General features: G+C 36.7%; 1 protein-coding gene and 1 pseudogene across 1 annotated transcript in view; both read right to left on the minus strand.

The window, feature by feature from the left end:
* LOC103664114 overlaps window positions 1-4,129 on the minus strand; it is a 50,782-nt pseudogene extending 46,653 nt beyond the window's left edge.
* Window positions 1-23,170, minus strand: part of KHDRBS2 (KH RNA binding domain containing, signal transduction associated 2) — a 539,039-nt gene that overhangs the window by 94,753 nt on the left and 421,116 nt on the right. The window lies entirely within an intron of this gene.

A 23,170-nucleotide genomic window follows, 5' to 3' on the forward strand; every position in this document is an offset into this window, starting at 1 on the left:
GGGTAGTGTGGACATTTTAACAATGTTAATTCTTATGATCCATGAACACAGAGTATCTTTCCATCTGAGTCTTTTTAAAATTCTTTTTTTTAACCCATCCCCCACCCACCTCCCCTTCAGTAACCCTCAGTTTGTCTTTAAGAGTCTGTTTCCTGGTTTGCCTTTCTCTCCCTCCCACCCCATGTTCATTTCTTTTTCTTAAATTCAAATTCTTTCATCAAGGTCTTACAGTTTTCACTGTACAGATTTTTCACTTCATTGGTTAAATTCATTCCTAAGTATTTTATTGTTTTTGATGCTACTGGCAGTGAGATACTTTTATTTCTTTTTCAGGTGTTTCCTTGCTAGGGTGTAGAAACAGCACTGATTCTTGTACACTAATTTTATATCCAGCAACTTTATTGAATTCATTGATTAGTTACAAGTCTTTAGGATTTTCTATGTGTAAGATATTATCATCTGCAAATAATGATAATTTTACTTTTTTTTCAATTTGGATTTTGTTTTTTCTTACCAATTGCTCTAGCTAGGACTTCTTATACTTTGTTGAATAATAGTGGTGAGAGTGGGCACCGTTGTCTTCTTCCTGATCTTAGAGGAAAAGCTTTTAATTTTTCACCATTGAGTGTAATATTAGCTATGAATGTGTCATATATGACATTTATTATGTCATAATATAATTTATTATGTTGAGGTATTATCCTTCTATATCCAGTTTGTTGAGGGTCTTAATCATAAAAGAATGTTGTTTTTGTCAAATGCTTTTTCTGCATCTATTGAGATGATCATATGATTTTCATCTTTCATTTTGTTAATGTGGTTTATCAGTTGATTGATTTGCACATGCTGAACCACCCTTATATCCCAGGGATAAATCCCACTTGGTCATGATGTATAATCCTTTTAATATGTTGTTGAATATGGTCTGCTAATATTTTGTTGAATATTTTTGCATTTATATTCATCAGAGATGTTGGTCTATAGTTTTCTTATCTGCTTTTGGTATCAGGGTAGTCTAGTCTTATGAGTTTGAAAACATTTGTTTCTCTTCAGTTTTTTAGAAGGAGTTGAGAAGGACTGGCATTAATTCTTCTTTAAATGTTTGGTAGAATTCAATTAAGCCCTCTGGGTCTGGGCTTTTCTGTGTTGGGAGGTTTTTGATTACTGATTCAGTCTCTTTACTTGTTATTGGCTTATTCCAATTTTGTTTCTTACTGATTCAGTCTTGGTGGATTGTATATTTCTAGGAATATATCATTTCTTCTGGTTATCCAATTGTTGCCATTTTATGATCCTATGTATTTCTATAGAAGCAGTGTAATGCCTCTTCTTTCATTTCTGACTTAAGTCTTTCTTTTCTTAGTTTAACTAAAGGTTTGTCAATATTGCTTATCTTTTCAAACAACTAGATCTTAATTGCATTGATTTTTTCCTATTTTTTTCTGTCTCTAATTTATTTTCACTCTGATTTTTGTTATTTCCTTTCTCCTGCTAACTTTGGGCTTATTTTGTTCTTTTTCTATTTTCTGGGGGTGTAAAGTAAGGTTGTTTATTTAAGATTTTTCTATTTTCTCATATATGACAAACCTTTAGTTAAACTAAGAATAGTATAATATAACAGTGGAGTATCAGTATAAACTGCCTTCTCAAAACTGCTTTTGCAGCATCTATAGCTTTTGGTATATTGTGTCTCCATTTTCATTTGTTTTGAATTTTTTTTTTAATTTTGCTTTTAATTTTTTCTTTGATCCACTGCCTTTCCAGGAAACCAGTTTTAATGTTTAATTTCCATGTTTGTAGATTTTGCAGCTTTCCTCTTGTTTACTTCTAGCTTCATACCATTGTGACTAGAGAAGACACGTGGTGCAATTTCAGTCTCCTTAAATTTGCTAAGACTTGATTTGTGTCTTATCATATGGTCTAACTGGAGAGTGTTCCAAATGCACTGGAAAAGAACATACATTCTACTTCTGTTGGAGATAATGTTCCAAAAATGTCTTTGGGATTAATTTGGTCCAAAGTATGGTTCAAGTCCGTCATTTCCTTATTGATTTTTTTTGTCTAGCAAATGAGCTAACTATTGCTTTGGGTGGGGTACTCAATTCCTCTACTATTACTGTATTGTTGCTTCTCTCTTAAAATCTGTTAGTAGTTGCTTAATATATTTAGGTGCTCCAGTGTTAAGTGCACATATATTTATGATTGTTATATTTCTTGATGGGTTGACCCTTTTATCATTATATAATGACCTTCTTTTGTTATCATTTTTGGTTTAAAGTTTATTTTGTCTGATGTTAATATAGCTATCCCTGATTTCTTTTGGTTTCCACTTGTATGAAATATCTTTTTCCATCCATTCTCTTTCAGCCTGTGTGTGTCTTTAAAGCTGAAGTGAGTCTTGTAGGCAGCATAAACTTGAATGTTGTTTTTTTTATCCATCCAGTCACTCTGTGCATTTTGATTGGTAAATTCGGTTCATTTTCATTTAGAGTTATTGATATGTGAAGGCTTACTAAGGTCATCTTATTGTTTTGTATTTCCATTGTTTCCTTTTCCCTTTGTTTTTGCTTGTCTTTGTAAATTGGTGATTTTCCTTGGTATGTTCTGTTTCCCCTTTCTTTGTCTTCTATGCTAGCTTTTTGCTTTGTGGTTACTATGAGGCATCTCATAGATAAAATAGTCCATTTTAAGCTGATAGCAACTTAACTGTGATCATCTATAAAGACTTCGCCCTTTTACTCCCACCCTTTCGTATTTTTGATGTCATTATTTACCTCTTTTATTTTGTGTATTTGTTAACATATCACAGTAGCTATAATTACTCTTAGTACTCTTTTCCTTTCATCTTTATACTATAGTTAAGTGGTTAACTCACCCATCATCCTAGTACAGATTTAGTTTTCTAAGTCTGACTGTATAATTACCTTTCCCAGTGTGCTGTAAACTTTCATGTTTTCATTCACTGATTAGTCTTTTGATTTCAGCTTGAAGAACTCCTCTTAAAATTTCTTGCATGTAGGTCTAGTGGTGGTGAACTCACTCAGCTTTTGTCTAGGAAAGTATTTATTTCTCCTTCGTATCTGAAAGATAACTTTGCTGATTAGAGAATTCTTGGGTGGCATTTTCTCTTTCCCTTTCAACACTTTGAGTATGTCATTCCACTCTCTCTGATGAGAAATACATTGATAGACTAATGTGGGTTCCTTTGAGGGTTACAATCTCCCCCTCCCCCACCTCTGCCCTGCTGTTTTAAGAATTCTTTTCCTATCCCTGATCTTTGACAATTTCATCATAATGTATCTTGGAGAGGTTTTTTTTTGTTTTTTTTTGTTTTTGTTTTTTGTTTTGCATTGAGATAATAGAAAGGGTGATCTATTTGCTTTGTAAACTTAGATGTCCAATTCTCTCCCTAGGTTTGGGAATTTCTCAGCTACTATTTACATAAATTTTCTGCTCCTTCCTCCCTTTCTTCTCCTTCTGGAATCCCAGATATTCCAATATTTGTTCTTTTGATGAAATCCCACAGGTCATGTAGGCTTTCTTCAACCCTTTTCATTCTTTTTCCTTTGTTCTCTTCCAACTGGTTTATTCCAAAATTCTTATCCTCTAACTGACTTATTCTATCTTTCGTTTGCTCTACTCTGCTGCAGATGCCTTTTTATTACATTTTTCATTTCATTTTATTGAGGTCTTTAGCTCCAGAATCTCAGGTTGGTCCTTTTTTATGATTTCTATCTCTTCAGAAAAAAATTCTCATTTTCATCGTTTTTTTTCCCCCCAAGATCTCTTTGAACTGTCTGAGTTTTCTTGTGGCTTATTGCGTTTCTCCAAAACAACTGTTTTGCATTTTGATGGCATGTTGCCTTGATTTTCCATGTTCTTTTAGTTTTGTGCTGCTGCTTTCACACTTGAAGTGGAAGACACCCCTTAAGTCTTTGCTAATTGCCTTCTGATTAGGAATTCTGTTAGAAGATGTTTTTATCATATGGGATTTTATCCGTCTTTGTATGGGCCTACCTGTTCCACTGTATTTGCTCCCTCTTGTGGCAGCATTTTGAGTCTCTGGTTCTTGCAAGTCATCAGGCTGGCTACTGGAAAAGTCTGTTTTATTTCCAGAAGATGGCACCATCGCTCAAATTTGTGGTTTCTTCTGGCCCACAAGACTGTGGCCTATTTTCTGAGTGTATATCTGTTTAAGAGCTCTCTTGCCACAGCACTCAGGAGTGCACACAAAGAACCTGCCAGAGGGTTGGGGGAGCTGTGACTTTAGCCCCTCAGGATGGTGCCTGCAGATCTGTGGACCTAGTACAGAGTTCCCAGGGTATGTTATTCCCAGAGGCTAGTGGACTTTCTACTGAGTAGTCTGCAAAAACCAAGTCCCCTATCTGTCTCTTTCCCGATCTCCTCCGTTCCCGCAAGTCAGGAAGGTTCCATGTCAGTCCTCTAGGTATTGCTGGAAAGAAATGTTTTCTATGTCGGTATCCCACACAACTACTGAGATGACCAGATGATCATTCACTGTTCTCCACCTGCCCTCCACCCCCCACCACACACAGAAGAGGTCAGTGCTGCTGGATAGAGCAGCCCCATGCAATGTTTCCTTGGTGGGGAGGGTGGCATTAGGAAAGTTTCTTTTACTGCTGCCTCCTCTGTGAACAAACTTATGTGTGTGTGTGTGTGTGTGTGTGTGTGTGTGTGTGTGTTTTTTTTTTTTTCCTCCCTTCAGTGGTGTGCTGGAATCTCCCCTAGGGAAGGCTAGGCTTCAGAAAATTCTCTCTCATGTGTGGGTATGTGCCCAGTCAACACTCTCCAGGTTTTTTCCCAACGGCGGCAAGAGAGGTCTAACATGTTCACTGTCTCCTTTGGTTCCATACCTTATACCAAGGTCTGTGTGCCTATTATTGGATGCACAGGTGGGTGAGACTTCTCCCGGGACATTTGGTGTCTGGTGCTAGATCCCACAACACCCACAAAAGCACTTTTGTTTGTTGATGGGTATCTGTTTCATTGTTTAAAAAGGGGAATAAATATGAGGAACACCTTACATTGCCATGATGCTGACATCACTTTCCAGAGGGGTCATTTTGATGCGTCCATCACATTGTTATCAGACTATGTGCACAGCTCATTCTGCATATGAGTAGAAACACACAAATAGAGAAACAAAGAACCTTCTGCAATGTGAATTATTCATCTTAACGTTCTTGAGCATGAAGATGCCCAATATGTGTTTTTACTGCCAAAGCAGCAAAGAAAATGCAAGACCACATTTTGTGCCAGTGAAATTTGTTTAAAGCCATGTAACTTCATTAGAAAAGAGTGATTAGTTATGGTTAGTTTGGTTAAAGAGTACTATAGTTAGTTCATAAGTATAAAACATAAATTTAGTACAAATGCCTTTTATACTGTCTGTCATAAGTATAAAACATAAATTTAGTACAAATGCCTTTTATACTGTCTGCTAAGGTAATCTAAAAAACTATAGAATTTTATGACATTAGAAGGACTTCTAAATTGTAAATTTTATATAATTCTACTTGGCCATAACAACCATAAAGGCAAATAATTATCTTTTCTTTCTTAGTATGTTAATGCATTGGGTAATGAGGCATTTTAACTTATTTAATAGTTAAAAGATAAAATTGGATCTATACTTTTTATGTTTTTCAGTTGTTATTTTGTAGTTTTCTCTTAAATGAACAAAAAGCCCTATACATTTTTATAGTAGCATATGTCTGTTGTGTATATAGATAGACATATACTAATGTATGCATAAGACAAAAAAACTGCTCCATTTATTTAATTCTTTAAGTAATTATATAGTTACAAAGTTAAAGTTGTCGAATTTCACTGAAAATAAAAAGAAAATTAAAGAGTTGATGAAGACTGATACCCTCCATTTTTGTGGACTTTTTAGCAGTCATCAAATACGGAGTCGAAGGACCAAGAGAAAAACTATTCTGTGCTTAGCACATCGATAAGGCCACATATTCTTTCACTAAGCTTTGCAGCATCAGTCATGAATTACAGTACAGTAAGTTTTAAATGCTGCGGTTTTTTGTCCCCCAAGTATCTATTCCAAGACATTATACATTATTTTTAAAGCATTAAATAGGCAGTCAGAGATATCTAAGCAGTCAGAGATATAAGCTGTATAAGTGTCCTTTTTTCCCCTTTCATTTCATCATTTTGAATATCTTGAGGGCTTTTCGCTGCAGAGTCCTGCTGCTCAAAGCTAAAAAAAAAGAAAAGTATTCTTATTTCTAAGCTTACTAGGTCTTTCTTTTACATAGTTCATGGTTTCGTGAATAATGTATATGTTCAATCAAGAGATATTGCCATCATCATGACACCTTAATGAAACAAAGTAATGACTTAGAATTTCTACTTCGAAATAAAAAAAAAAGCACAATAATCACAAAACTTCTTTTGGTGGCTATTTTTAGTTAATTCCCTTCCAATTGGAGTTTCTCAAATAAATCCTCTTGACATATAAAACCAAAACCTTCATCACACTACTATGACTCTGAATTTCTCCACTTTGTTATATCCACTCAGGCATGGAATGTACTAATGTAATATTTAGAAGAAACAAAATAGTGGATGGGCAGTAAGAAGTTTGAGGTCTACCCTTTACTTTGTGTGTCCCCCTACATCTACCTCCTTCTATTTCCAACACTTCGTAATTCCACCGTGGTTCCATAGTGCTCTGAAAATGCAACTGATTATTGCATGTGACAGTTATAAAGTAGCAAGTTATGCATATTAATTAGAACATCTGATTATCTGAGTTATGTGTGTGCCAGTGTAAATGCACATGCATCCTTAAGTAATGCGATTTTCTCTATAATATGCCTAGAAGAATGACTGCAGAAGGCATTGTTTTTACATCCTAACTTCAGGTTTAGAATCGCAATGATGCCGCTTGGGCTTGTGCTAGTGTCTGTAGGTTCTTTATTCTTTGGATAAAATCAGAGTTCTTGGTCCCTGATTAATCTTGGCACAAAACTTTTATAAAGAAAATGATTAAGAAACTAATTTCATGTTTTTGTGTTCAAATCCTATACAGAGGAACTACATGCTGCTACATGTTATATTTTTAGAAGAGAAAGTCCGATGATCGTGTTTAAAAATATGTTTTAAACATAGTTTCTCTCACCATGAACACGAGGGGCTTTAGTCAGGGGATCACAACTGCTCCTTTTTCCTGTGCCTTGGCTCCCCTGGTTCCTTCCCCATGAGCAGCAAAGCAAATGATACCTGTGTCTCAGGACTGTTGTATTCAAATAGTCTGGCTCCACACTGGAGAGCAGTTGCATAGTAGTATAGTCAGTAGGACATTTACCTACTTTAACAAAAACTAATTGGAAAAAATCTCACTCTGGTGTGCTGTTTTCCAGCATCCTCCCAATTCTGGACCTTTTTCAACCTAATGGCTGGCTCTGTTTCTTTCTTCAGAAATGGGGCCCATCCTGGCTGTAGGTCGAGGACACAGCCTTCATGTATCCACCCTTGTTTCTGATCCAGGCATGTCCATCTCATAACTTGGTACGGAAATTCATTTTTTCATTTGTTCACCTTTGCCAGGGTTCCTTTTTTAGTTCTACCTGTAATGTCTATCTCTTTAGAAATGGGATACCACCTTGTTCTTGTCAGTCCTTCACACTCGGATGGTACTCTTGCTTCTAAATACCTGTGACTGTGGCCCTACTTCCTGACGCCGAGTGCTTCTGTACGTATCAAAATATCATCAGCTCCTCGAAACTGTGTGGCTGTAGCCTACTCATCTACTCATATCCTGGGTAGATATGCTGGATTTCCTTCATGTCAACTACCTGTTTCATGAATGCATCTGTGTAATGATAATAAAGCAGCAATAGCAGCAGTTATTCCCATTTCTACTGTATTTCTAATTCCTTTACATGTTTTGTAAACTACACTGAATCAATGATCTTTCCTGGCTTTCATTTTGGATGGCATGTGATACATGAGCGCAAATGTTTTCTCAAATTTCCATTTCCATTCAAATTTCCATTTCTGTTATTTTTTATTTAACAAATAATTTCAGAGCATCTTTGTTGTGCTGGGACATTACCTGGAGATGATAGGCGTTATTTATTTATTTTTTTAAGATTTTATTTATTTGACGGAGAGACAGCCATAGAGAGAGGGAACACAGGCGGGGGGAGTGGAAGAGGAAGAAGCAGGCTCCCAGCGGAGGAGCCTGATGCGGGGCTCGATCCCAGGGACCCGGGATCACGCCCTGAGCCGAAGGCAGACGCTCAACGGTTGAGCCACCCAGGCGCCCCAGCATTATTTTTTTTTATCCCTAAAGTGTCTAATACTACTTGGAGAACAGAATATGATAAAAGCAGATGATTTTAAAAGAGTATAAAGTGAGAATACAGATGATTCCAATTAAGCTTGGATGGAAGAAAGAAGGAAATGACATTAGTCAGAGCTTTCTAGAGGAGGTGACAGTGGTCACACTGACCATCAATGATTCAGTATTGTTTAAGACACTGTCTAATGGAATTGTATCTGTTTCTACATTTCTTTACTTAAATTGATCATTCATAGACATATTAGATAAAGAAAGAAGGCCAATGAGCAACTCTTTGGCCTAATTCAGTTTGGCTGCGTTCAGCCAAAATTGATGTAAGGTGTCACTGCCTGCAGTGATCGTTCTGCCAATGATGATAACCATATGGCAAGAGTGGTGATGATGATAATAATAAACACCACTTGAGTGTTTATATATTCTGGGAAGTTTGCTAAAATGGATTTATACCTTTATATGCTTGATCCCATTTGAACCTTATAGTAGGTAGAATTTTAAGATGGCCCCTTCGATTCCCGGCCCCTGGTGTACACAGAATTTCTCCCAGCATTCAATGAAACACTAATCCAGGTACTGCTGTGAAGGGGTTTACAGATGTAATTAAAGTCTCAAATCAGTGGATCTTAAGATAGGGGTATTATCCAGGTGAGCCTGAATTAATCATATGAGTCCTTTAATTCTGGTCATAGATAGAGGTCAGAGACAGAAGGAGTCAGAGAGATCCAAAGCATGAGAAGGACTCATTGTGTCACTCTGGCTTTGAAGAAGCCACATGGCAAGCAAGCATGTGGCCTCCAGGATCTGAGAGTGAGCCCTCACTAATAAGCAAATATACTCAGCTGAGAAAATTTATTCTTCCATGGCCACATAGCTGGAAAGAGGACTCTAAGCTCCAGATGAGATCAGAGCCAGGCTGATACCACGATTTTAGACTTGTGAAACCACAAGGAGAAAACCCAGTTGAGCCAGCCCAGAATTCTGATCTACAGAACTGTGAGATAAGAAATGAGTATTGTTTTGATCTGTTAAGTGTGCCATGCAAAAATGGGAAATGGATACACTTTCCTAGCCAATAAACTGGTCACATCATCATACACATTTTAAGGTAAGGGAAGTGAAATGTAAGGACTTTTGCTCATATTTCCTGTGTATCAGAATGGCTGATAATGTGAAACAGAACTTCTTCAATATATTGCAAATAACACTTTCATATTACACTAGTTTAACTTTTGATGTTATGACTAAGGACTCTTGCTGACTAAGTCTGTGCACAAGAAATTACAATATTTTCACCCTAAGTCTAGTTTCAAACATGGACAAAGAAGTCTGAACGTCAAAGAACTCTTATATCCCTAAGAGCAAAAGACAATATTTAGAAAATGCTTTAACTTTTATTTGAGGTGAGGTAGGGAGTTATAAATGTCCTTTCCTCAGTATTTTATCTATAATTTTATACATTTCTCTGGTACAATTTGTAGTCTTATGCTTCAGAAAAGACTTTTTCTCACCCATTCATTGGCAGATCTTTCTCTTCAATTAAAGCCTGGATGGGTCATGGAGGAGAAGCCTAAAGAGAGCTATACCCATGCCTCAACCCTCCCTGTATCTTGGAATGGCAGAAAGGTGGCTGGGTGAATCAAACATGTGCACTTGTGTGTGTGTGTGTGTGTGTGTGAGAGAGAGAGAGAGAGAGACAGACAGAGACAGAGACAGAGAAGGTAAAGAGACAGAAAGTTACGGATCTCTACATCTTGATAAAGAACAAATGCAAAAATTGAAAGCAATTATTGCCAAAACTTACGGGGATAAAAGAAGGGAAATTACAGAAGTTCTTTGGCATGAGCTTTTTTGACTACAATACTGATTTAATTTAAATCTTGATTTGGTTTCCCAGATTCAAAACGTATTTTCTGAATCGTGGACTGAATCATGCTGCCCTCCTCCTCATAATCGATTCTTTAGTTGTTAGATGTGAGTGAGAATTGGAAACAAAACAGTTTGTCAATTGTTTGCAGACACAAAGACAGAATTCCAGGCAGCCCTGTTGCCTATGGAAACAATACTTATTAAGAAGCATAAGAATCGAGGTCTTTCCCAGCACCCCTTCTGGAGAGGGACTGAATGCACAGGGGCATCCTTGCAAGGAAAAATATTAAAAGCCTACTGACCCTGGAACTGTAGTGTTGATTTAGACACACCACTTGTTATCAGTCCCACAGACTCATATATGTTCCTATACTTTCAAGCTTATTTGGACAAATACAATTGAATAATTATAATAACAGGCACTTAGTCATACTTACTACATGTCAGACATGCTCCTGGCATTTTTACACATATTTTCTCATTTAATCTTCGTGACAACACTTTAAGGCAGGCACAACTATTGTCCCTATTTAAGAGATAAGAACATTGAGGCAGACGTGAAACAATGTGTGTGTGGTCACACATGTAGGTGGGGGTGCAGCTGGGACGTGAACCCAAGCACTCAGACTTCAGACACCATGTCTAACCACTGAGTCTATAGCAGAATTTATTTTCCAAAGCCGTATACAACAATATTACATATCCACCTATTTTTCTCACAATGTCATTCTGGCACACTTCCCTTCAAGAGGTGAAATCTAGGCTTCTTTTTCTTAAATCAGAGCAGGGTTTGGGTCTAAGTTAAAAATGACATTTTGGAACTTTCAAGGTCAGGTCATAAAAGGTGGCACAGCATTCACCTGACTCTGCTGGGCTGCCCACCTTGGGAGCCCTGGCTTGCCATGTAAGCAGTCTAACACCCCTGAGGCTACCATGGTATGAGGAAGCCCAAGCCAATCGCTATGAAGGAGGGAGACCACCTGCAGAGGCCCTGAGACTACATGAAAATGGGAGACGCCCAAGAAGCCCCCAGGTGCTTTGACATTCCCACCACTCTGCCTCCAGCCACCATCTGACTTCACACAAGGGAGAGACCTGAGTCAGAATGGCAAGAGCCAAGCCACTGCCAAATTCCTGGCCCCCACAACCCCTGAGAGAAAGAACAGTTGGTATTGTTTTAAGCCACAATGTTTGGCGGCAATTTGTTATGCAGCAACAGACATAGATAGAGATATTTCTATAGAAAAGTGAATTCAGTTAAAATGAAGTACATAGAAGTATCATATATACTAATTAAAAATATGTTTTAATTATAAGTTTCTATTTTGGTATATGCCCTGGTTTCCCAAATAGAAATTTTCTTACCATGATAACACTGTTTGAGTCTCAAAAGTTGGTTTAATCCAGTTACCAGTTTTGTTTTGTCTTCTATTATTCCAAAGGATGGGTTAATTTCTATAGAAATTACAGTCACTAGATTCTACTTCTCAAATTAATGTGATTTGCTTACTGTCTTTTGAGTGTGAAATAATTCCTTCAGGATGAAAGTACTCTACGTTCTTGCAAAATATCCTATTTTGGCGAAACATTTTTGCTTCGTGAATAAGGTACCACACATCACTGTAATAATCCAGCCAGAAGACCCCTACTGGATAACAGTGTTAAATCAACTGTCATGTTAGGGGGAGATTTGAAGAACAAATTAAATTCCCATTCAGGCATTCAAATAAAGCAACTGCTTGACTGCTCACTCAGTGGGCGCCATCTCATCACTCAGTGGGCATCGTATTTGAGGAGGAATATTCCCACTGGCAAGCTTATTTACTTCATGATTTTAAATATGTATGTCGAGTAAAATGTGAGAGCATTAGCTCACTACCATTAGTAGTTTAAATCTATAAAATTGATTCATCTTAAATATTTAAGGGTAGAATTATTTCCAGGGAGCAATCACATTAAGCACCTACTTTCTGTGTACGTCTGCTAAAGAGATACAGAAATTAATCCATTAATAGGAACTTGGAGCATTCAAATGGGGCCTAAAAAATATAAAACTGAGATTCTACGTGATGTGAGGTTATAAACATGAAACTATATCCAGAATTCTAGCTCTAGTTCCATTGAACAAGTTTTTTACTAGAAGTCAGTGTAATTACAATGAAATTGAGCTTCAGCATTAGATTTCAGAAGAAGTATTGACCAAAGGGCAAATGTGATTTCTCCCAGTGACACGATCTATTTTCGTCTAAATATAACTCCGTAAAATGCCACCAAGGGAGTCATTGGCAGAGTCATATCTTTGGAGTGTGTACTCATTAAAGATAAAACACTGAAAGCAGATAAATGAGAAATGCATTCTTTGCAGGATTTCTTAGGTTAGATATGAATTACAGTCCAAATTTCTGGATTTCACTTGCTGTAATTGTAACTAAAGGAAAAATAGGACATTTTAGGATTTGAAATGAGGTAAGACATTATAAGAATGTGAAAGCATATTCAGATTGCCATCTCATATATTTGTAGCTGTTTTTCTAAATTAAATTCTAATTTTCTTTTTTCCCTTTCTTTTGCTGATACCTATATAGATTGAAGTAACATACAAATTCCTCTCCTCTGAAAGGAATGAAAGGAGAAAAAAGAAAAATTAAATGAAATTTAATTCAATTTGGCATAAGATGTGTTTAAATCAATTTGTTAAATGCAACATCCATTTCTGCATTTCCAGGATTGAGATAAAAATAATCTGTAATGATTTCCTGAGCACAAGCTCCTTATCTCAGTTGCGGCCAGTGGCTACACGGAAAAAAAGGTAAACTACCAAACGATGGTGTCACTTTTAAGTACTAGACTCCTTTTACTATATTCACGGAAGTCAGAATGTACTACTATGAGACTAATGTTCTGTAGTCCCTGCATGTAGATGGTGGCAGAGCCGGCATAATAAATCAATAGAACAAATTGTCAGACCAGTAATGTGGCTTCTGTTGTTCTCCTTCTCATTAAAGGCAGTGGCAATTGAAGAAAAGCTATTACTGCATCCAGAATTCTTAATGAGGTTTGCTACCAATTAGTTTACTGCCCAAGTATATGCTTTGACATTTGGTTAGCTAAAAACTCGGGCAACTTTTCTTGTAAGAGGATATTACTACACGTAAGTCTGAAACACTTAGCTATTCTAATGCTGAGCCAGTTAATAGAATAGGTACCTGCAAAACATCTAAAGAAAACATTGACCTTCAAATTCCTGCTTTCTTCTCAGCTGATGTCAAATCAATAAAGAAACCTAAAGCCAATGTTTTATTGATATCTGAACTAATGTGGTTTGCAAAAATTTTCTATTAAGCTTTGCAAACCAACGTCAGGTTAAACTATTGTGCCCAGAAAATGTCAGCCTCAAAAAAATTGTCTGATAAATGTGATGGGGCTTCTTTGACACATTCTCATCAAGACCCTACTCTGGTACCCTCTTCCTTTCAATCACTTCAAGGCTATGAATAAATATTGCAGCAATTTTTATTCTGTAACTAGGATTTTCATGGGGGAAATCCTGGTGCATCCGTGAGTGAAGATTTTTAGTCGTATTATTGCGAAGAAAGATTTGTAATGTAAAGAACATTTTGTAATATATCACAGGAGAAAAATCTATGGCTTATGTCACAAGATCTCAAGAAAATTCGTGGTGAAAAGAATACTAATACTCATATACATAAGAGATTTTTGGATAGATCATTAAATAGATACCGTTTATTACACATTTTAAAAGAACATAAAGATATGACAAAAATACTGACTCAGTAACAAAAACCATCTAAAACATTTAGAGTGTCTGAGAATTAATGCAATAAGCTACCTCTTATAACTCAGAATAGAGTAAAACAATTCAGTATGACCTAAATAGCACAGGATGATGGTACTTTGGAGGTTCAGGGGGTAGGACATCTAGAACCAACATGCTTCCTGATACCTCAGTCTCAATCATTTGCTCAGGCTGGTTCTTCTCTACTTGGATGATTTCTTTATTCCCAAGCTTAAATCCACTGGACATTTTTCTCACTGCTTTTTATATTTCTATCGGTTCCAGATACCTAAATGCCACAAAACTCCAACTTTCACTTCTTTGAGATTTATATTCAGCCCATGATCAAATCTGAAGTTTCTTCATGTACAACTTAGGTTCCATTTTCATTCTCCAGTTCCAATATCATTGAAGTAATAACCTTCTAGCTCCTGGATTAAAATGCCTATATCACAGCCTTTATGTCTTTTACGTAGGGAAAAAAAAAGTTATCTCCTTTAAAGCATTGTTCTGAAAAGTCAATAAACTTCGTATTTTTGTGTCTTAGAGTATGGAAAAAAATCTTTGCATCTTTCATGATTCTGTATGAGTTAGCTTTGCATTCTCCTTTGTCCTGCTGGATATCATGCTAATGCTAGAGACTTGCCTTCTTTTATAACCACAATGACAAATCTCTCTTGCCTTGCTTTAAACACATTTTTATGCCGAATTTAATTAAATTTCATTAAATTTTCTACTTCTGGCTTCCTTCCTTCCTTTTAGAGGAGAGGAATTTGTGTGTTGCTTCACTCCAAACACATACCACTGAAAGAGGGGAAAAAATGGAATGTAATTTTTAAAAAAATAGCTTAAAATGTATGAAATGTCAGTCTGAATATTTTCTCACATTCCTGTAATCTCTTACCCCATTTCAAATCCTAAAATGTCTTATATTTCTTAGTTACAGTTACTGTAATTGAAATACAGAAATTTAGACGCAATTCAAATTCAGCCTAAAAATTCTGCAAAGAAAGCATTTGATCTCTTACATCTTTCCAACCATCAAGACACACCAGCCTGAAATAACCTGTGGGATTCATGTCCTCCAGATTATTAGGCCACGAATTGTTCATTAATAGTGTCCTATTTTCTGTGCCTTCCCGGTACTGTATACTGTGCTTGGTACATGGTAGGTCCTCAAAAATGTCTGATAAATACGAACTCCAAAGACAGCGCTTGCTAAATGCCAGACCCTTTATGAGGAGTTTTACATTAAGTCTCTGATTTAATCTAGTAATTTAAGAGAAAACTAAAGCCCATATATGCCAGGTAATTCATCCAAAGTCAACAGTTAGTGGCAGAATTAGTATGAATGTATTATAGTAATGCAAAGTAATGCCCATCAGCTAGTTTATAATTCAATGGCTAATGTAGTTGGATATTTTTTACAAAGGAAACTGTTAACATCACAAAGATCCATAATAGAGTTTATGTAGTCAACCTAATCAATGAAAAGACAAAATATAACACAAGTCACTACTTTGGAAAACAGAATAAATACACACATAATGTAAAATCTCCTTACAAAGAAACAATTTAAAAAATTATTATAAAACCATAGTTTTACTGTTGAGATATGAGCATTTATCTGTTTTTCTAATATAGTCACCCTTGACAATAGCATATTTTCATGTTTATACATATATTCTTATATATTTTTCACATGTATGTTATAATCATCATATTTTAAGTTACCAGTCATCTACTGTTTGGTTTTGAGAACCCCTCAAAATCTAACCTAGTTTGGGATCAATAGGATTTATGTCCCCAGTGAAAGATTTTTAGCCTACCATCAAATATCATGTGTGCATGTAAATGTATTTGGGTGAATTCTGTTTAAAATAAAAATTTAATGGATAAGGAAATGAGAAAGAAATAAAAGTTGCAAGAAAATAAAATCTAAGACCAAATGCAGAAGTTAGAATGGAAAAAGCTTTGTGGTATTTTGAGAAAAAAAAAAGGATGATCCAAGATGAAAATTAAGTTAATGAGTCAGATACTACTCAGATGGAAGACATGATACTATTGTGCTTAGAATTATGCTCGCTATTACATCATTAAAGCCAACTGACCACCAGGAACCCAACTACAGCCAAACAAAATTGGGGGTGGTGTTGTTGTTGTTGTAAGAAGACCGCATAACTAGGCAGACCATTGGACTGGCAGGAATTGTCAGAATTTGTAAACTAAGGAATTGCTGGAACCACATGAGTCTGTGAGGTTTTGGATCTGAATGAACTAACACTAAAAGAGTTTGAGATTAGATATTTGTCTTGCACATTATTATTTGGTACAGTTTATCTGTTTTGCAAATCATAGTACACTCTTGCAAGGTATGGTTTCTATTTGAATGCTCACTTCCCTGCTCATCATCTGGCTACTAATAGAATTGCTTTTATTTCATCAATATCAATGCAGCCAAATCCCATAAGAGTTAAATGAAATTAATTCATGTTCTGGAATGAACTAGACTATAACTAATTATAACAACGAAAGATTTCTTTTCTCCTTGGTGACCTCCCAACCCACAGAGGTAGTTCTATCGCACTCGCATGGCACAATCCCACCATTATTGCTTGTTTTTCCTTACTTCCCACTGCTGTCCGGAATCTGCTTGACTCCCCTACCCCACTCCTACCCCCATGCTGAACAAATGCATCAGTCTTGGCTTTAGTCTAGTTGAACTCCAGCAAGATTAATGAAAGAGAGCACTGAATTTATTTATTCCTTTATGGGGACCTGGCTGACAATTTACACTAGCTGACCTTCAAGTTCCACTCAGTGGAGAGTTTCTGTGATTCTTCAAAGTTGCAAAAATATGTCAGAAAGGTTCTTCAAGGCAAAACAGTTGTTTACTTATTCAACAAAAATCATAACTTTGAGCTGTGTTGCCTTCTGGAATATTATAATGTAACAATCCACCATGATTGAAATTAAAATAAATGACTACGATCTAGTCTATGGGCTAAAGTATATAAGTAGTAAAAACTGTGCACGTGATGCTGATACAGTTTAATCTTACCTAAAATTTGGAATCCTAAGCATTGTTTGTATATAAGAGACTGTGGTGGGGAGTGAGCATAAATAACATGATGAAAATAAGAATGTTGTATTCCTCCAAATGCCATTACTCACCCATAAGTAGCTAAGTACATACTTTAACTTAAAATTTTAGTAAAGGTTATGTGTTCTTGCCCATCTATTCATATATTTACAGTGACCTGGACTTACTCTGCATTTGCAGGTGGTTGGCTGGGATTATCCTTAGGGTCAATGGCCACGGACTTCAGAGAAAGTAACTGGTCCCCAGGGTTTTCAATTCCATGACCTTGGTGTCATTAGAAACCTGGTACAGACTTGATCTCCATGAACATTTCTATCCCTGAAGTAATTATCGAGGGGAAATTATTTTTGTCCTTGCTTTTAGTGAAAAATGTGGAATTAATTAACTCAACCAGACAAATGAGTTCTGACTCTACTTTCATTTTGGGGGACTTAGTCCTCCTTGGCTGTGTTATATAAACTCTAGGCTTTGGATAACTTGCCCCTCGATATCCACCATAAACCCATTGTTGCTAATAGCTAGTACATTAGACCCTGCTGAATGTACTGTTAAATATGTTCTGCTAGAATATTTGTTAATATTAAAGCAGAATCAATAAACCAAACAGATGTTATTATAAGAAAGGTTTTTTCGGCTATGCTCTTCAACTAAACAGAGCTCTCACAAATATCAAAGCTTCCTTTAGTGAAGCAGACCTCGCCCTCACTACCTCCCACCAAATCTAAGATAAGGAATAATGCACTTTGCACACTTACCACTTGCCAAAATCATAAATGAATTCTGGTTAAATAATTGTGCACAATACTTCTGATTTAGAAAGTACTTCCACAAAACAGTTACAGGCTGAATTGTGTTCCTCAAAATATATGTCGAGATTCTAACCCCTATAACCTGTAAATGTGACCTTATGTGGAGGTTGCCGGCTTCACCAGGACGGAGAAGCAAGAAAGGATTCTACCTAGCTTCTCAGAGTGAGCCCCACCCTGCTGCCCTTTTGATTTCAGACTTTTAGCTTCCAGAACTATGAGGGAATACATTTCTGTTGTTTTAAGCCCCCCAGTTGGTGGTTCTTTGTGACCATGGCCCTAAGAAGCGAATGTAACATTGTTAACTATTTTTACAATTAAATTTGCCAAAGAGAGATTCGTTTACTCTTAAAGATGACATCTATTAAAATGTGGAATGCCAAGATGTTATGTAATGAAACAGAATTATGTCACCATATTCATATGAGGTGGCATTTAGAATCCTCCTACATGAATTTTCTTTAAACTAATATTTTTATGAGCAAAATATTCCTCTTAAACCTATGGGAGTTGTCCTAATTTAAACCATATATTCTACAACTGCTATCACGGCTAGAAGTTAGTAGATTTCAATGTCGCTGTTTCTATTTAAGACCGTTTACCTGACATTTCTGTCGTGGTCCCCAGAAGCAAGGGGGTGGCTGGTGAAACACTGTGCGGCAGCACAAAGGTACGAAATCAGTATTTACTCCTGTACAACTTTTCTGGAAGTTTTCCCTAAACACAACCTGAGTTCTCTTGTTTCTCTACAACGCATGTAGGTGCTGCCCCCTAAATAATGACTCTACTGCAAAGTGATGATGACATTTCTTGAGAATTACATTTAATGGTAAGGAAAACAGCATTACTGATGATGGCGTTCAACTTATTTTTTAAAAAGGCACTTATTTTGGAAAATAAGATCACTACTTTTTGATTTTCTCGTGCATGTGTAGAAGTCCAAAACTATCCCGATACATATTGCCTTTTTTGGTTTAATCCTCTGTCACTTATGGTGTCAAAATATCACATTAAATGCCTTGCTGTGCTATAGAATTCTGACAATTATAGAAACGCTAAGCAGGATATTAAGAACACAGTAGTGCTAAATCTCTACTGGTACATAGACTTCCTCTCTCTCTACTGGTACATAGACTTCCTCTCTCTCTCTCTACTGGTACATAGACTTTCTCTCTCTCTCTCTACTGGTACATAGACTTTCTCTCTCTCTACTGGTACACAGACTTTCTTTCTCTCTCCCTACTGGTACATAGACTTTCTCTCTCTCTACTGGTACATAGACTTTCTCTCTCTCTCTACTGGTACATAGACTTTCTCTCTCTCTCTACTAGTACATAGGCTTTCTCTCTCTCTCTCTACTGGTACATAGACTTTCTCTCTCTCTCTACATAGACTTCCTCTCTCTCTCTCTCTACTGGTACATAGACTTTCTCTCTCTCTCTACTGGTACATAGACTTTCTCTCTCTCTCTACATAGACTTCCTCTCTCTCTCTCTCTACTGGTACATAGACTTTCTCTCTCTCTCTACTGGTACATAGTCTTTCTCTCTCTCTCTACTGGTACATAGGCTTTCTCTCTCTCTACTGGTACATAACCTTTCTCTCTCTCTCTCTCTTTCTTTTTTCTTTTCTTTTTTTTGTTGTTGTAGGGGAATTCTAAATGCCTCTTCTGGAAGAAAAATAAAATACATTAGATTTGAAAAAGAAAATGCTATGTTTTTAGACAATCTATTTAATAATATACTTGGTTTGGGGGAAATTTCAATTCATAAAACTTCTCTCTATTTTTACCAGCCACTGTGGCTTTCAATATTTATTAGTTATTAGCCATATTAGTACTGAGTCAAAGCTGCGGTTTTGTACACAACGCCCTGACAGCTCACCCTACTAACCTTTACACAGACTTACAAGTCACTGGTGCATAATAAGTATAGCCTCCACTTAATGAACCTAGATCTTTATATTTTTAACACTCATTTGGAAAACCAATTAACTCTGGCTCTATTGAGCAAATTGAACGGGAAATAAATCAAGTGTTAAAACATTGGTGACGAGCCAGAGTTTCTATAATTAGGGTGCTGATATGCCCAGGGCTGTCTATGTGTAGTTCTGTATTTTGATGGACAACTTCCACATATTAAAGGCATTATTGTTATTATTTTTAACATACTGCCCCTATCCCCCATCTCAAAACCCAGAGACCTGAATCACAGGGAGAATTCCTGAGAACGCCACACAATTTACAATGGGAATTTCACCTGCTATTTCATATTCATCTTGCCAAGGTACTATCTACTGCGATAAATAACACGCAGCTCTATTGTTCTTCCAATTCAGAAAGGACATTTTACTGCCAGGTTTTAAAAAAAGACCTTCCCATTGTTAAAATTAGACTGTTAGGCTGGGGAGGCATGATGAAGTTGAAGAAAGGGACAGCAGGCATCAGGGAGGAGGAAAGGATGAAAGAAACAAGAGTGTTAGGGACACTTAAGAGGTTATTTAAAGTTGTCACAGCAGAATAAGCTGATGAAAAGAGGGAGTGACTAGAAAGAGAAGTGGAAGCTCCAACACTAAGAAGCTGGGGACGGGAACTCTGCGCCATTCCTGAGACCAAGGAACTAGCACCCCGTGGCTAGAGGACTCGACTCTGGACGGTGCATTTGGTTTGGGCTAGAGGGCATCAATATGGTTTTATTGGGTCTAGATGAAATTTACTTTACCTACTTTACGTTGCTGTTGTTCCATGTTCACTAGACAGTTTTGGATAATTGGATAATGGACAATGAAAATGATAACGAAGTTCATTGGAAATGTGGGCCTCATTTTGTAAATTGCTAAATTGACGGTTCTTATTATACTCATCTATTTCTTGTGGATGTGGTTAGTATACCATCCCTCCAGAACCTGTTAAGTCTAGAAAGATAGTAAAACTGAGTTTCTAGAGCCACAAAGTGAAAATAAGCAAAAAGATTACACCACCCAGGCTTGTCTCCCTCCAACAATTTTTTTTTTTTAAATGCAATTGTTGTCTAGGATAATGTCCCAGTAGGAAAATGCACAACCTTATGTTTGTTACTGTGAATTACTTTACTGATCTGGGAAAATCTGTAATATCCTCAACAGTAACTTTAGTACATAATTGAATTAACTACATCCTCTAAATTTCTCTCTTCTTTCTTAATTTTCCCCAAATCTTTTTCTTTTAAAGATGTTTATTTTAGGTGTAATATTTTAACATTTGAGAAAACTTTAGCCCCTTTTTAGGCAGGCAGTATTTAATTTGGAAAATATAAAATAATAATTTCATCATACAAATGATCTTAGGGAAACAAATGTGACCAGTGAGGCCCAAAGAGCATGAGGTAATGAGGGATTGACGGCAGAGTTTTTTCCCACCAGTTTTAATGGATAATTTAAATTTAAATTTTTATATTAATTTCATCAAGATATTGTACAATACAGTGTAACTTAAGGAAATAAAACAAAATTCTGGAGCTCACTTTGTCCCTGCTGTGATTCCCACCCTCCCTCTTCTTCCTGAGAAATAATAACCCGAATTCTGGGCTTGATATGTCTTTCTCTGACCATGTTTTTATGCTGGATACAGAGATATCTATAAATAATATCTACATTATGTTTTCAACATTTTGTTTCTTGTTTTATTGATTAGTAACTGAAGGCACTGGTTTTCCTGAGATTAAATGAGATCCACAAACACTCTTCTGTCTTCCAATAGGACTTTATGGTAAATTTGATTCCTGCTTATAAATAGTGTTTTTGGTATTAGGGAAAGCAAGTTTCCACTCCTCTAGAACTTAGATGAAGAAATACAGGAAAATTAAAAAAAAAATGAACATGAAAATTATATGAAGTTAGGAGATATGAGGGAAGATACCCTAGGGAACGGTCTTCCAGTACCCCAACTGGTGAGGAGGAGATGGCCAAGCCAGGACCTGAGAATTAGCAAGCCCGGTAAAGGAGACAGCAGATGCCCAAGTCCTGAAGAATGAGCAAACGTGATAATTTCAACAAACATAAAGCGTCTCCAAACTCTCTCTGAAGTACATTCTATTTTAATCATTTATTTTCAGGTAAGGCACAGGAAGGTACAATAGCTTGTCCGGGCTAGAAAGCAGTAAAGCTTAGATGAAAGCCTAGATAATCTGTGTCCAGAAACTTGTTCTCAACACACATACAGCTAATTGGCTGAACAAGGAAGACAGTTAACGAAGGTGTGCTAGGAAAGGTAGCAAGAGGCCTTGGTTTCCTGTGAAAGGCAACCGCATTTGTTCACTTGTTTGTTTTGTCAAGTAACAATGGATTGAAGAGTTGTGAGCAGTTGAGAGTTATCTGATTTCTATTTGAGAAGGATAATTCCTGCTGCTGGGAAAGAATGGGTTATCGGCAGATGATTGGAAGAGGTTAGGAGCGAAAGCCATTAGAAGACTTTCGTGGAATTCTAGGCAATAAATGATGATGGCTCACATCAGGCCACACTGTGGATGGGAGGTTCAGGATGTGTTTATAAGTATAATGAACAGACCTTTCTGGTGGATTTGATATGGAAAGTGAAAAAAAATGGGAAATATAGGATAACTCTATATTTTTGCTTGAGCAATGGGTGAATGGAGGTACTATAAGGAAGATGAAGAATACTGGATACAGGATGGGTTTGACAGGGCCTGAGGTTATAGAACAGAAATTCTGTTTTAGAATTATTTTAAGCAGGAAGTTAGATTAACATATCTCCATCTTGGGCAGTTTAATTCTGGAAAATCAATTTAGGTTTGTTGAAACATGAACTATTTGGAGAGTCAAACCAATCCATGCTTCCTGTCTGGAATAATTTTGCCTTTAGGGACTCTCTGACAGTCACATCCGTATCAGTAACCATTCTGATGGAAATTTGTATGTCACAAACTTTTACAACCCCCTTTTGCAGAAGGGATCTCATTTCTTATGGCCTCTTCTGTGCATGGGCAACACATTTAATAACAGTGTTTACTAGGGTTGTGGTTTTTCATAACAGTTTCTGGAGCTAAGTTAAATGGCATTAAACACTACGTAACTGGTGGGAAGCAAAGCCTGCGCCTGCGCCGCCATGTTTATCTGCTACCCTTCTTCTCAAGTTTGCAGTATCACCCTGGATGGAGCCGAATGGATTCCTAGTGATTGTACAAGGAGAATTTGAGTAAGGACTCGGATATCTACATACACTGACTACTTAAGCTGACTAACTCTGGATTAAACATGGTAAT

The sequence above is a fragment of the Ursus maritimus genome, unplaced genomic scaffold (genome assembly GCF_017311325.1).
Source record: "Ursus maritimus isolate PB19 unplaced genomic scaffold, ASM1731132v1 scaffold_29, whole genome shotgun sequence".
Lineage (NCBI taxonomy): Eukaryota > Metazoa > Chordata > Mammalia > Carnivora > Ursidae > Ursus > Ursus maritimus.